This window comes from Cavia porcellus, unplaced genomic scaffold (genome assembly GCF_034190915.1).
Source record: "Cavia porcellus strain 051 isolate PalLab524CR breed Dunkin Hartley unplaced genomic scaffold, mCavPor4.1 scaffold_11, whole genome shotgun sequence".
In the NCBI taxonomy this organism is placed as follows: Eukaryota; Metazoa; Chordata; class Mammalia; order Rodentia; family Caviidae; genus Cavia; species Cavia porcellus.
The window spans coordinates 40,611,159-40,622,329 of NW_026947494.1; positions in this window are offsets into that span (position 1 = coordinate 40,611,159).

The following is an 11,171-nucleotide window of genomic DNA, read 5'->3' on the forward strand; positions in this document are numbered from 1 at the left end:
CTTCTCTCAAAGCCAGCCTGAACTACATAGTGAGACACTGTATCAGCAAAACAAAACAAAATAAAACAAAACTATATATTTGTGTTTTTGCTTTTATATTTAATCTGATATTTGCCATGTAATTTAAATATTGAACCATTGACATTTAGTTCATTTATTGTTATAATTAAGACCTGAGGCAAGAATGTCTTGAGTAAAGTGTGTGGTGAGGCACAGATACTTAGTTAATGGCAGCAGAGAAGTAAAATTTAGTTAACGGCAGCAATGACAGAGAAACAGGAGGAGGGACCAAGGACAAATCTCTTGGCCGGAGTTGTATGAAACACCAAAAGATGTATGTCAAAAATCCCCAGGGCTGGGGCTGGGGATTTAGCTCAGCGGCATAAGCACCTGCCTTGCAAGCAGGCGGTCGGGAGTTTGATCCGCGGTACTGGTAAAAAGGAAAAAAGAAAAAAAAAAAAAAAAAAAAAAAGAGTGTAAAAACCCCCAGGGCTGATTCCAAAACCAAGAAAGTTGATAGTCTATTGGGGACCATGAATTCACCGCGGTTAATTCTATATGCTTCCCTAAGGGGTAAATAGAGGCTTGGGATTATGGTATCATCTTTTAGACACTTCTTGTTAACTGCTGGGATGGGCCACCCTTTCCCACCCACTAAAAGGAAACTAAAACTACTAAAATGAAAAAGAACACTCCAGCGAAAGATTCTTTTTAGCATAAAATCACCTCCACCCTATTGAGTCATCCTGGAATGTCACTGACCTCTGAATCCGGTCCTCTACTAGCCTCTCCTAGCACTGTATGCACCCACTGCATTGCATGCACCCAATAAATAGTGGCTGGTTTGGCGTATTTGAGTCTTTGCATGTTCTGAGGCACTGACCTCTCAGCACCCCCATCATGCATTACTAAATTTGTCTCTGTTTCTTATTTTATCCTTCTCTATAACCCTCACATAGGCAGTTGAGGATCTTGGCCAGTTCTCCCATAATAGTCTATGCCATCTGCCATCATAATCTATCAATGTATAATAAGAAATACACTAATTTAAAAGCCTCCATTTATTCACCCACCTATCCCACACATTGTGTCAAAATTATTATAAGTTTTACTTATAACTACCTGCAGACCCCATAACAAAACATTATTTCTAACTATGAGCATTCAACTATTTTGACAGAAATTAAAGAAAATTTAATCTTGTTTTCACAGACATATTTACCTTTTCATTTTTATTCAATCTTATGATTGATCCTAACATTTTGTTAGTACATAATGATTGCATTTACTATAAATTTTATGTGATGTGTTTTCTACTTCACCCTATAGAACTGTAACATTTATTAAAGTCTGAATCTTCTAGTGATAAATTCCAGCCACTTACATTTTGATACATATTTTCAGTTGGTATATAATACCATATTCTCAATGTACTAGCTTTATATTTAGTCAGGTAGTATCAGTGTTATATATCGTTGCTCTCCTTGAATATCATGTTAGTTATTTTGCATTTTTGTCTCAATATATATGACTTTTAAAATCAGTTTGTCAATATGTGAAACATAACTTGCTGGGCTCTTAGCCTGGAGTGAATGGAAGCTACATATAAAGTTAAAAAGAATTGAAAATGTTGACAAATTTAATCTTCCTATATATGCAAATGGTAATTCCATTTATTTAATTCATATATGATTTTTATCAGGGTTTTGTAGTTTCTGTTGTTTATCATGTTCATGCATGTTTATACATATATTGCATATATAGGTGGTGCTAATATGAATGGAATTGTGTTTTTAGTGTCAAATTCTTGTTTTCATAGGTAGTTAATAGAAAAATGACTGAATTTTGTATATTAACTTTATATCCTTTCAAAATTTTATAATTAATTGTAGATTTTTTTACCTCTTTAAGCATGTCATTTTTAAATGAAGTTTTATTCCTTCCCCAAGAGTGTGTATTTTATTTCTTTAACATATTTTATTAGATAGGTTTCCAGTGTAATGCTGAAAAGATGTTGTAAGGAAGCATCTTGGTCTTGTTATAATACTAGGAAAAATTCAAGTTTCTCACTAGTCAGGATGTAAGTTGTACAAACACAAGTTCTACCTCTATTCCTTGTTTAGGGATAGTTTTCTTTTTAATTTTCAATGTCATGAATGGGTGTTAGGTTTTGTCCATATTTGTGCATCTATACACATAATGCTTCTCCACTGGCTTGTTGATGCAATAGATTATATTGATGTTAAGTATTAAACTACATTTGAAGATCTGAGACAAAGCCTATTTACTGACATACTTCTTTTTTATACATTACTGAGTTTCACTTGCTAATACTTTGCTTCAGACTCACATGTAAAGATCTGCTGTAGATTATGTCTTTCAAGGGATTAGTCCATTTTACCAAATTTATAAAATGTATAGATATAAGCATATAGTATTGCTTACTATAATTTTAATATCCTTTGCTTCTATAGTGATCACCCTATTATTTCTTACATTAGTAATTTGAAGCTTTTCATTATTTTTATTTAGCTCAGGTACAAACATTGATTTCATTTATCTTTTTTGAATAAAAGCTTTCATTTTTGTTGTTTTTCTTTATTGATGTACTCTATAATTTTATGGATTTCTAGTCTGGTTTTTAAATTCATCTGTGTTTTTTTTTAAGAATAAAATTTTCTCTTGCTTTCCTACTTTCGTGAGGTGAAAGCAGGTAATTTATTTGAGAGCTTTTTTCTTTTCTAATATATACATCCAAATAGCATAATTTTCCTCTTTTTCTGAATACTATAAACTTTGTAACTTATGTATATAGTTTCATTTAATTCAAAAATATTTTTACTTTCACTTAAGCTTTCTTCTTAGACCACATATTATTTAAACTGCTTGAAGTTAATTCTTCATTGATACTTTATTATTTTGTAGTTTTTTTTTCTGAAAAGCCATTCAAACATGTAATATTGTTTTCAGACTTTCATTGCTTCAGGTGCGAAGTCAGCTTTTGTTTATTTTATTGGCCTTCTTTATATACTGTGCTATTGCTTCCAGGTCTTTTAAAGCGTCTTTTCTTGTTTTATTTTTCATCCACTTCACTCCAATATGTTGGTGTATATGTTCTTTGTATGTATACCATTTTCTGACTGCTCAGTTTGTTGGATCTATAAATTGATACATTTTAGGCCATTATAGCTTCAGATCTTGTTTTGTGCACCAATGCTTTGTTGCACTGAGACTTCAATCAATAACACATACACTATATACCAATTATTAATGTTGTATATTTGTCCTAAGGCTCTTGATGGTCTCAATCTTCTACAGCTGTCACTCTGCAGTATCTCTCAAAGGTAACTTTAAGTTCTCTAAATCTTTGTAGAGATTAATTTTTTTAGCTTATGAGCTATTTTTTTTCCATAAAATAGATTTTATTTTTCAATTTTTATCTTTTTTCATCCTACTGCAGATCTTCCTTAATTTGTCACTAAAGAATAACATGGCTTATATTATATTCTTTCCCTGAGCTACTATTTTGGGCTTACTTTTAGTCAAATTCCTCTTTTTCTAATATGAGGTGAATTTTATGTTGTATTAAGTACCATAAAAACTATTGCTTATGTTATCTAACTTTACATAAATCCACTGATATACCCTAGAATATATTAAACAATATTATTGCTTTACTATTTAAAAAGCAACATTCTTTATTCCTTATTGCATTTGGATGGCTATGAGACAAATATGAGCTGACTGTGAAATGAGACGTCTATGAGATGACAATATGATTTGGTTTATATGGTATATACATGTGTATAATGTGTGTGTGTATGTGCTTATAATTAGAAGTTATTTTCAATTATAATTAATCAGTGATGGTTCATATTACATTTATCTCCACAACTAGTACCAGTATAACTGATTATTTTTTTGGAAGCAACATACATTATTTAAACATTAAAGTGAAACAGAAACACATGCAGCTTCACTAGAGATGGCTTTGTGGAAGAGAAAACAGTGTATTCAAAATGTGCATCATTTGATTTCATCACTATAAATATTGTCATCAACAGAAAAGAATTGTATGTTTTAAAAAGTTTTCTTTCATTTCAAGTTATCTGAATGAAGCAAAATTAATTACTAAGGTTATTTTATGTTTTACAACCTTGGTTTCATTTAAAGTATCCTATCTAGTATATGGAAATGGAAACTTTTAAAGGTTTGAGATTACTTAAAAATCTTAAATATTTTTTTTTAAAATGAGACTATTGATGACCAAGATGTTTAGTGACGTGTCTAAGACCATAACTCTTCTGATTTCATTCAGCAATTCTAATTCATTAGTTATATTCAAAATATATCCTAAGGTACAGTATAAAACACGTAATATAAAATAGATTAGCTGATGAATAGAAAATAAATATCAGTATTTGAGGTTCTTTCTTCTTTCCATATGCCAAACCCAAATAAAATAATCTAGACCTACGTATCACAATTAGTTTCATAATTTGTTGACTTCTTTTTTTCAGGATTATTTTTAAAAGGATTGTTTCCTCTGTTAGGGAAAGAGAAGAAGATACAAGTTTGAAACAGAAAAGAGGCTAGGAAAAATGCCCACTCGCTAAAATCATCCACTTTCAGTCACAAGAAGACTCTTCTAAATGCTTTAATCAAAGTAATAACTGCTTTGCTTTAAACTACAATAATACCAGATACTATAAATTAACTAATTCCTGTTATCTCTGTGAATGAAACTTTATTTATTTGCTTTGTTTATTTATCTAATCTCTCTTCCTGAATTTGGGAATGCCACTATAAAATGTACAGTTAGGATCATTTTGAGGTAGGAGTTTGTACTTCAAGAAAATCATAGCTGACTGACGTACATTGGGGTTACATGTAAAGGCAGGTTTCAGGGTGAAAGAAACATTGTTGGTAGCAGTGTTGTTTTAGGGACCTTAGATGGCCGCAACCACTTTGTTGTTTTGTCCAGTCTCCAAAGGAACCATACTATTAAGTCCACTGACACTCAGAATGTCACAAGCTGAAAGCTTTCTCAAAAATAGCACATCATTCACGGAGTAATCTGCTAAATTTCACTTATAAGTTCTGATTAAATGACAACCTGAGTCAGTTACTATTGCTAATTTGATATCTTGATTTAAGAAATCAGGACATTTTGTCTAATACAACTTTCAAAGATATTCTACTACAGCATGCTGAAATTATTTGCTTTCTTGTAGACAGTATAAAGTTGACTGAAAGTTTGCCACGCCATAGACTTTTTCAAGTGTCTTGAGTCACATGGCTTAGATCTCTAATTTTAAACAATGCCTATCTATTGAGGATAAAATTTAAAGTTGAAAAAGAATCTCAACTCATTCATACATATGAAGTAATTAAAGACTACATATATTACCATAGGTTTTGTAAAAAGTGTTCCAAAACATGAAAACATATCTTCGAATCCACTGCCATCCAGTTTAGATGAGACAAAAAAGCAAAATGCCTCGTGACCATGGATACACAGGGGACTCTACATCTTCACACCTGGCTTCTCAGTAAGTAGTTTACTGGTGACTCTATACTAAGTTCTCTCTAACTTCAGTCTGAAAAGCAGACTGACACTATTTCGGTTTTTGTTTGTTTATTTGTTTGTTTTCCAGGAAGACTCTGTATTCATCAGTGACAGGCTTCTGGCCCGTGGACTTAAACTTCTGTCCCTAACAACTCTGCCTTTGCTGCGTGTATCAGAATGTTATGTATACTTTTTGTGTGCCTGAAGAAGTTCTTCTTTTTAAATAAAAGAACTAAAAGTTTGTGAGTTTCAGGCGTAAGCTAAAAAAAGAAGAATAGTCACAGTGGGATTGAAATTTAGGAGATGGGGTGATTTAAAACATAGATAGAATCTTGATTGACAGAAACACTAAAATGCTTGAGGAAAGATGAGTGGGGAAAAAAAGGAGCAAGACTTTTGGTACAGCAACCTGAAATGCAGATCTAAACACAGCACAGTCATTCATCTGATATTTAGGAAGCTAAATGCATTGGCTAGCAAAGAAACATAGTTCATCAATTGATTAGTTTAATCAGAATTTGAAAAAAATTAAGAAAGCTAGAATTTCCTGATGAATATTACTTCTTTTTTGTTTAATTCCCAGTTTACAATGTCTGTCATTATTATTTGGATGTTTTCCTTCTTCTTTTTCTTTTCTTTAGTCTTCATTTCTGGCTGTAAGATCATATCTCTGTACTCTGAATCTGGTAAATAGTTTCTGAAGTACCAGTTAAAATACCCTTGATCCTGCCCTGAGACAGCCCTGAAAATTTAAATGAATGGTATTTGGGGATCTCAGTTCAGTCCCCAGTAAATGTCCACATCACAAAACCACAACACTTAATTGTAGGTGATTGATTATCTCTGCTTAAACTCAGGCTTGAGTCAGCCAGAGGAGTTTATTACCCTTCATTCCTGTGAGGGTGGTCCCGCCAGGTCAAAGTCGAGGTCAACAATAGGGCAGGAAGGTACTGGCTTTGCCTGTAATCAGGGGTCTCCTCTCCACCAGAACAAAGAGGTGTTGTTTGCACAAACAGAAGGAGTGCTCTCCAATACTGAACTGCTACCCTGAACACAAGTATCATATTTGATCAAGAAAAAATCTTTTCTTTATCAAGGATTTATTGCTTAATGTGGGAAGTAATATGTTCAAAATACTTACCTTATTGAATATTGTAAAAACATTAGAATTACATGAAATGATTCATTAAAAGATCTATTTAAAATTTAAATTGAAATTTTATACTGTAACTTTTAAAGAAAACATTTCAATAATCTTTAAACTTTTAAATTATAGTTTCATATTTAAACTTGTACAGTAATACATTGTGAAATAATTTTGAATCGGATCATTTTTACAAAAGGAATGATGTATGTACATTTACCATTCAAAATCAAAACACCTATACATTTTTAAGTCACATTTTAAAGTCGAATCAAATATAACTCGTAGAGGATTTCGTATTTTACACTGCAGTAAAACACAAGCCCACTGCACCAAACATACATAGTTATTTTATGTGACTATAATGAAAATTATACTGAGAAATATTATTTTGAATAGTAACATTTAGAATCAGAAGCAAAAATAAGTATAACTAACTATCTGAAACAATGTTTGGTTGTTAAAATATTTTATATTTTTTTAAATAGAAACTTTCACATGAATTAGTCTATTAAATTATAAAGACTGAGTACTAAATACTTTAGTATATTTTTGAAATTAGACATATTTTAAGTCAAACTGGATGAAAATGAGAACAATAACAGATTCAATAGATATGAGAAAGTGTTAGTGGTCAACCATATAGGTCTTTATTTAGACATTACTGTTATCTTTCATTAGAAGATAGTTTGGAAGCTTACTCAGCCTGGGAACATGAAGTTTTGAGTTGTAGTGGTGGAAGGATGAGAAATAATTTCTACTACATAGATTTCTTGTGAGTAGTTAAATTATTTAATTTATAAGGAAAACCCAAAGCATTGTTTTCAAAAAACAATCTTTTTCCACATAACACACACACACACACACAAATATGATCTTAAACACAAATATCTAAAGAGTAAATCAAAACTGTGTGATTTTTTTTAACTTTATAATCTAATTTAATAATTTAAGTCTTATTTTTCTACAATATTTAATTTCTTAAATAACATGTAATTCAGTGCGTATAATTTTAACTTGAGTGATGAATTAATTTAAAAATTTATTATAATGCAATTTTATTGTATAATGGCAATAGAGACTCCCCTTTGTTGTCATGATGTGAGGTCGAATGGACATGTCCAAATATAAGAATAAATGACTCTGTGAAAGTCTTCAGAATTTCTCTTAACATTTTAACAGTCAGTAAGACTGATAAGGAAACAGGAGGCAGAGATTTAGAGAGGGAAAGCATATCAGCGGAAGGCAATGATGGAGAGAAGGAAGGGGTAAAGATATGAAAATGATTTTGAAGAGATAGGTAGGCGATAGATAGATAATTTTTAAATTCCTCTAAGTGATTGTAAATATTATGCATACAAAACTATTTTATAAAAGAAATGTACAAATAAAACTTTAATAATCATATTGGTTTGAAAATACTCATTTCTACAGATTTTCTAAAGTTTATTTAAACATATAGCTTCATTAGATATCAATTTTTTGTCTAGTTTATACTTCTAAACATAAAATGAAATTATAGTGGAAGTTGATACATTACAAAATGTACAAACTAGAAGGTGAGAATCCTATAAATGACAATCCATTCTTGATAAACATAATCTATATTTAATATTTATCTCTCAGTATTAGGTGCATAAAAGTACACATTCTTATGTTTTTTTAACCAAAATAAATACATGTGGTTTTTTCTAAGTATGTAGATATGAGTTTTATTACAGATCTTTATGTTTGAGACCATTTAACACAAGGCTAAGAACCTAAATTGAAATCTACATGCTGTTTGGTGATTTTGGAAAGTCATTCAAAATTTCTGTGTGACAGTTCATGTACCATTAAGATGAACTGATGTGCAAGACTGTGCTAGAAAATTTGTGCAGGGTCTAACATAGTGTGTGCACTTAGTAATGTCAGTTACTGTTATTTCATGACAAAATATAAAATTTTTATTATTTTTAAGCTGAGTAGCATTAAATAGATGTATCATATTTATGTAAGTGATTTCCTATTGATTGCCTTTTATATTGTTTTCACTTTCTTGTTATTTTAAACAACGTGGTCATGATGTAGGAGAGGCAACACTGGTTTTCTTACATTTAATGTTCCTTTTTATTTTAGGTGCTGGTCAGCTTGTCCCCTTGCTTGTATTATCTTTTTTTTCCCTTCTGTTTTATTAAATTTTATTCATCATTCAGATATGACTTGAATACTCTTTTCTACACCATCCATCCAACCACGACCTTCTATTACTTTACATTTTAGTGTTCCCATTTTCTTTTTATTAGTACATGTTTTGAGCACTCTACCAATATCTACCCTGCTAATTTTTGCTGGTAAGAGACTATGCCTGTTGTGCTTCTCACTTGAATCCTCAGAATCTACCACTGTACTTGACATATACAGAGCCTATTATAAATATTCCCTAATAGAATGAATGACAAGAAAGAATGGATAAATAAGTCTTTCCCAAGTGCTTACTCACTAATTTGAAAGTCAAATCTAAGCTCAAGAGTCAATTACTGGGTAAAACCTCTCTGACTTATTTTTCCCTCAAACTGTTGAATGTCTCTATATTTAATTTGATTGGATTTCATTTAATTTAAAGTTTTGTGACAAGGTCTTGCTATGTACTTCAAGGTGGGCTTACACTCACTATGTAGGCCAGGCTGACCTTGGACTCATGTTGGGTGATCTTCGTGCCCCAGTCTGTCAAGTCCTGGGATTTCAGGAATGTGCCACACAACACTGGGCTTGGATGCTTCTTTTTCTGGGCCTATTTGGGCCTGTCTCCACTTAATGTTGTATTCTGTACTTTACTTTAACTAGTTGTTTATCCCTTTTTTCTTTTTCTGTGAGAGAAGAGCTGTCTCACATTTTCTCTTGAGTGATCTCAGGGCATGCTATTATAGCTTTATGAATTTAATAAAATGAATTTAAGCTAGTCTGCCATGATCTTATTATGAAACATGGGCAATTAACTTCCCTATATTTCAGTTTGCTCACTTACAAAGTGGAAGCAAGGTGAAGGAAGGTTTGGAGAAAGATATTCTGTATTTTGACTGCATGCATGGTGGTTACCTAATAGTAAAAGACAGACAAAAATCATGAAACTGCTGTTCATTTTTCAAATTATGTAAATTATAGCTTTCTGAAATTAAAGAATAAATAAAACCATCGTATTAAATCATGAAATAGTTGCCTAACCGACATTTTAGGTTTGGGATTGTAGTGGTTCTCTATTATCAAAACTGATTTTAAATAAATCCGAACACCTCAAAGCACATCATTCACTTCTGTTGCTTACGGCCACACATCTGAACAATAGATTGGACTGTCTCATTTTTTACTCAGCTCTCAGACTTGTAACTCTCTATTTCCAAACTGGATTCAATTTTGGACCTAAAATTTATAATTCTACCTTCACAAATACTAGGTGATAATTAAATGTTATTGCTAAATGAAAGAACTCACTTAAGGATGATGTGATTCCTTCATTTTTCAGCCAGGAGACTTAAGATTGTTTGTGTTTAGTCACTGTGGTCCAAGTACAGCTCGTAATAATTTTAAAATTTAGCTTCACTTCAATACTATACATCACAGGAAGATCAGTAAGATTCCCTTCCTATGATGCTTAAAGTACAATATTTTATAAAGATATGAATATCACATAAAAATATATTCTATGAGCATATTTTAACAACTAGTTTCAAGTTATATTAATCTCTCAATATTAATATAAGAAGTTATTTTATATCTAATACGCTATTTGAAAAGTGCCATTATTTAAAACTCAGGACACCTGTCTGGCTTTGCAGGTAGATTATTTTGTAATTGTATTACCCCAGGAAATTGTTTTTCCTTCCTACATGTTTGTCCTCTTATCACCCATCCCATCTCACACTTCCAAATCCATCCTGACTCTAATAGGCTGAGATGATTAATCATCATAGAAGCTGACATATAGAGCACAAAGCAATAAAGAAGACAGGAAGCAAAGCGGGTCTGAGTGCCACACAGCCACCTTTGATAAACAACGGGAGACACTTCAGATTTTCAACTACAAAGGAAAAAATTTCCTTGTGGTCCATAAAAGGGCACTATCCTTCTTAGTTTTCTGTTTATGGAAAAGCATCCCCCAATCTAATGAAAACAAATCACACATATTGTATTTTTTTAATAACATAGTATATTTTAAGTATTACTATATCTTAGGTAACATCTTCCATTCATAGGGAATCAAACAGTAATTGTTTTTGTTGATAATATAAAATGTTAACTTCACATTATAAAGGTAGGTTATTTTTAAGTTTTAAGGGTTGTATAAAACTTGAATTTTCCTATAAATTGTCATTAATATTTTCCAAAATGGTATAAGAAAAAACAATAAAGAACTCTCTCTTAATTGTCTATAGCGATTAAAGAATTCAATTTTTGGTATAAAAATGTGACTTTCATCTA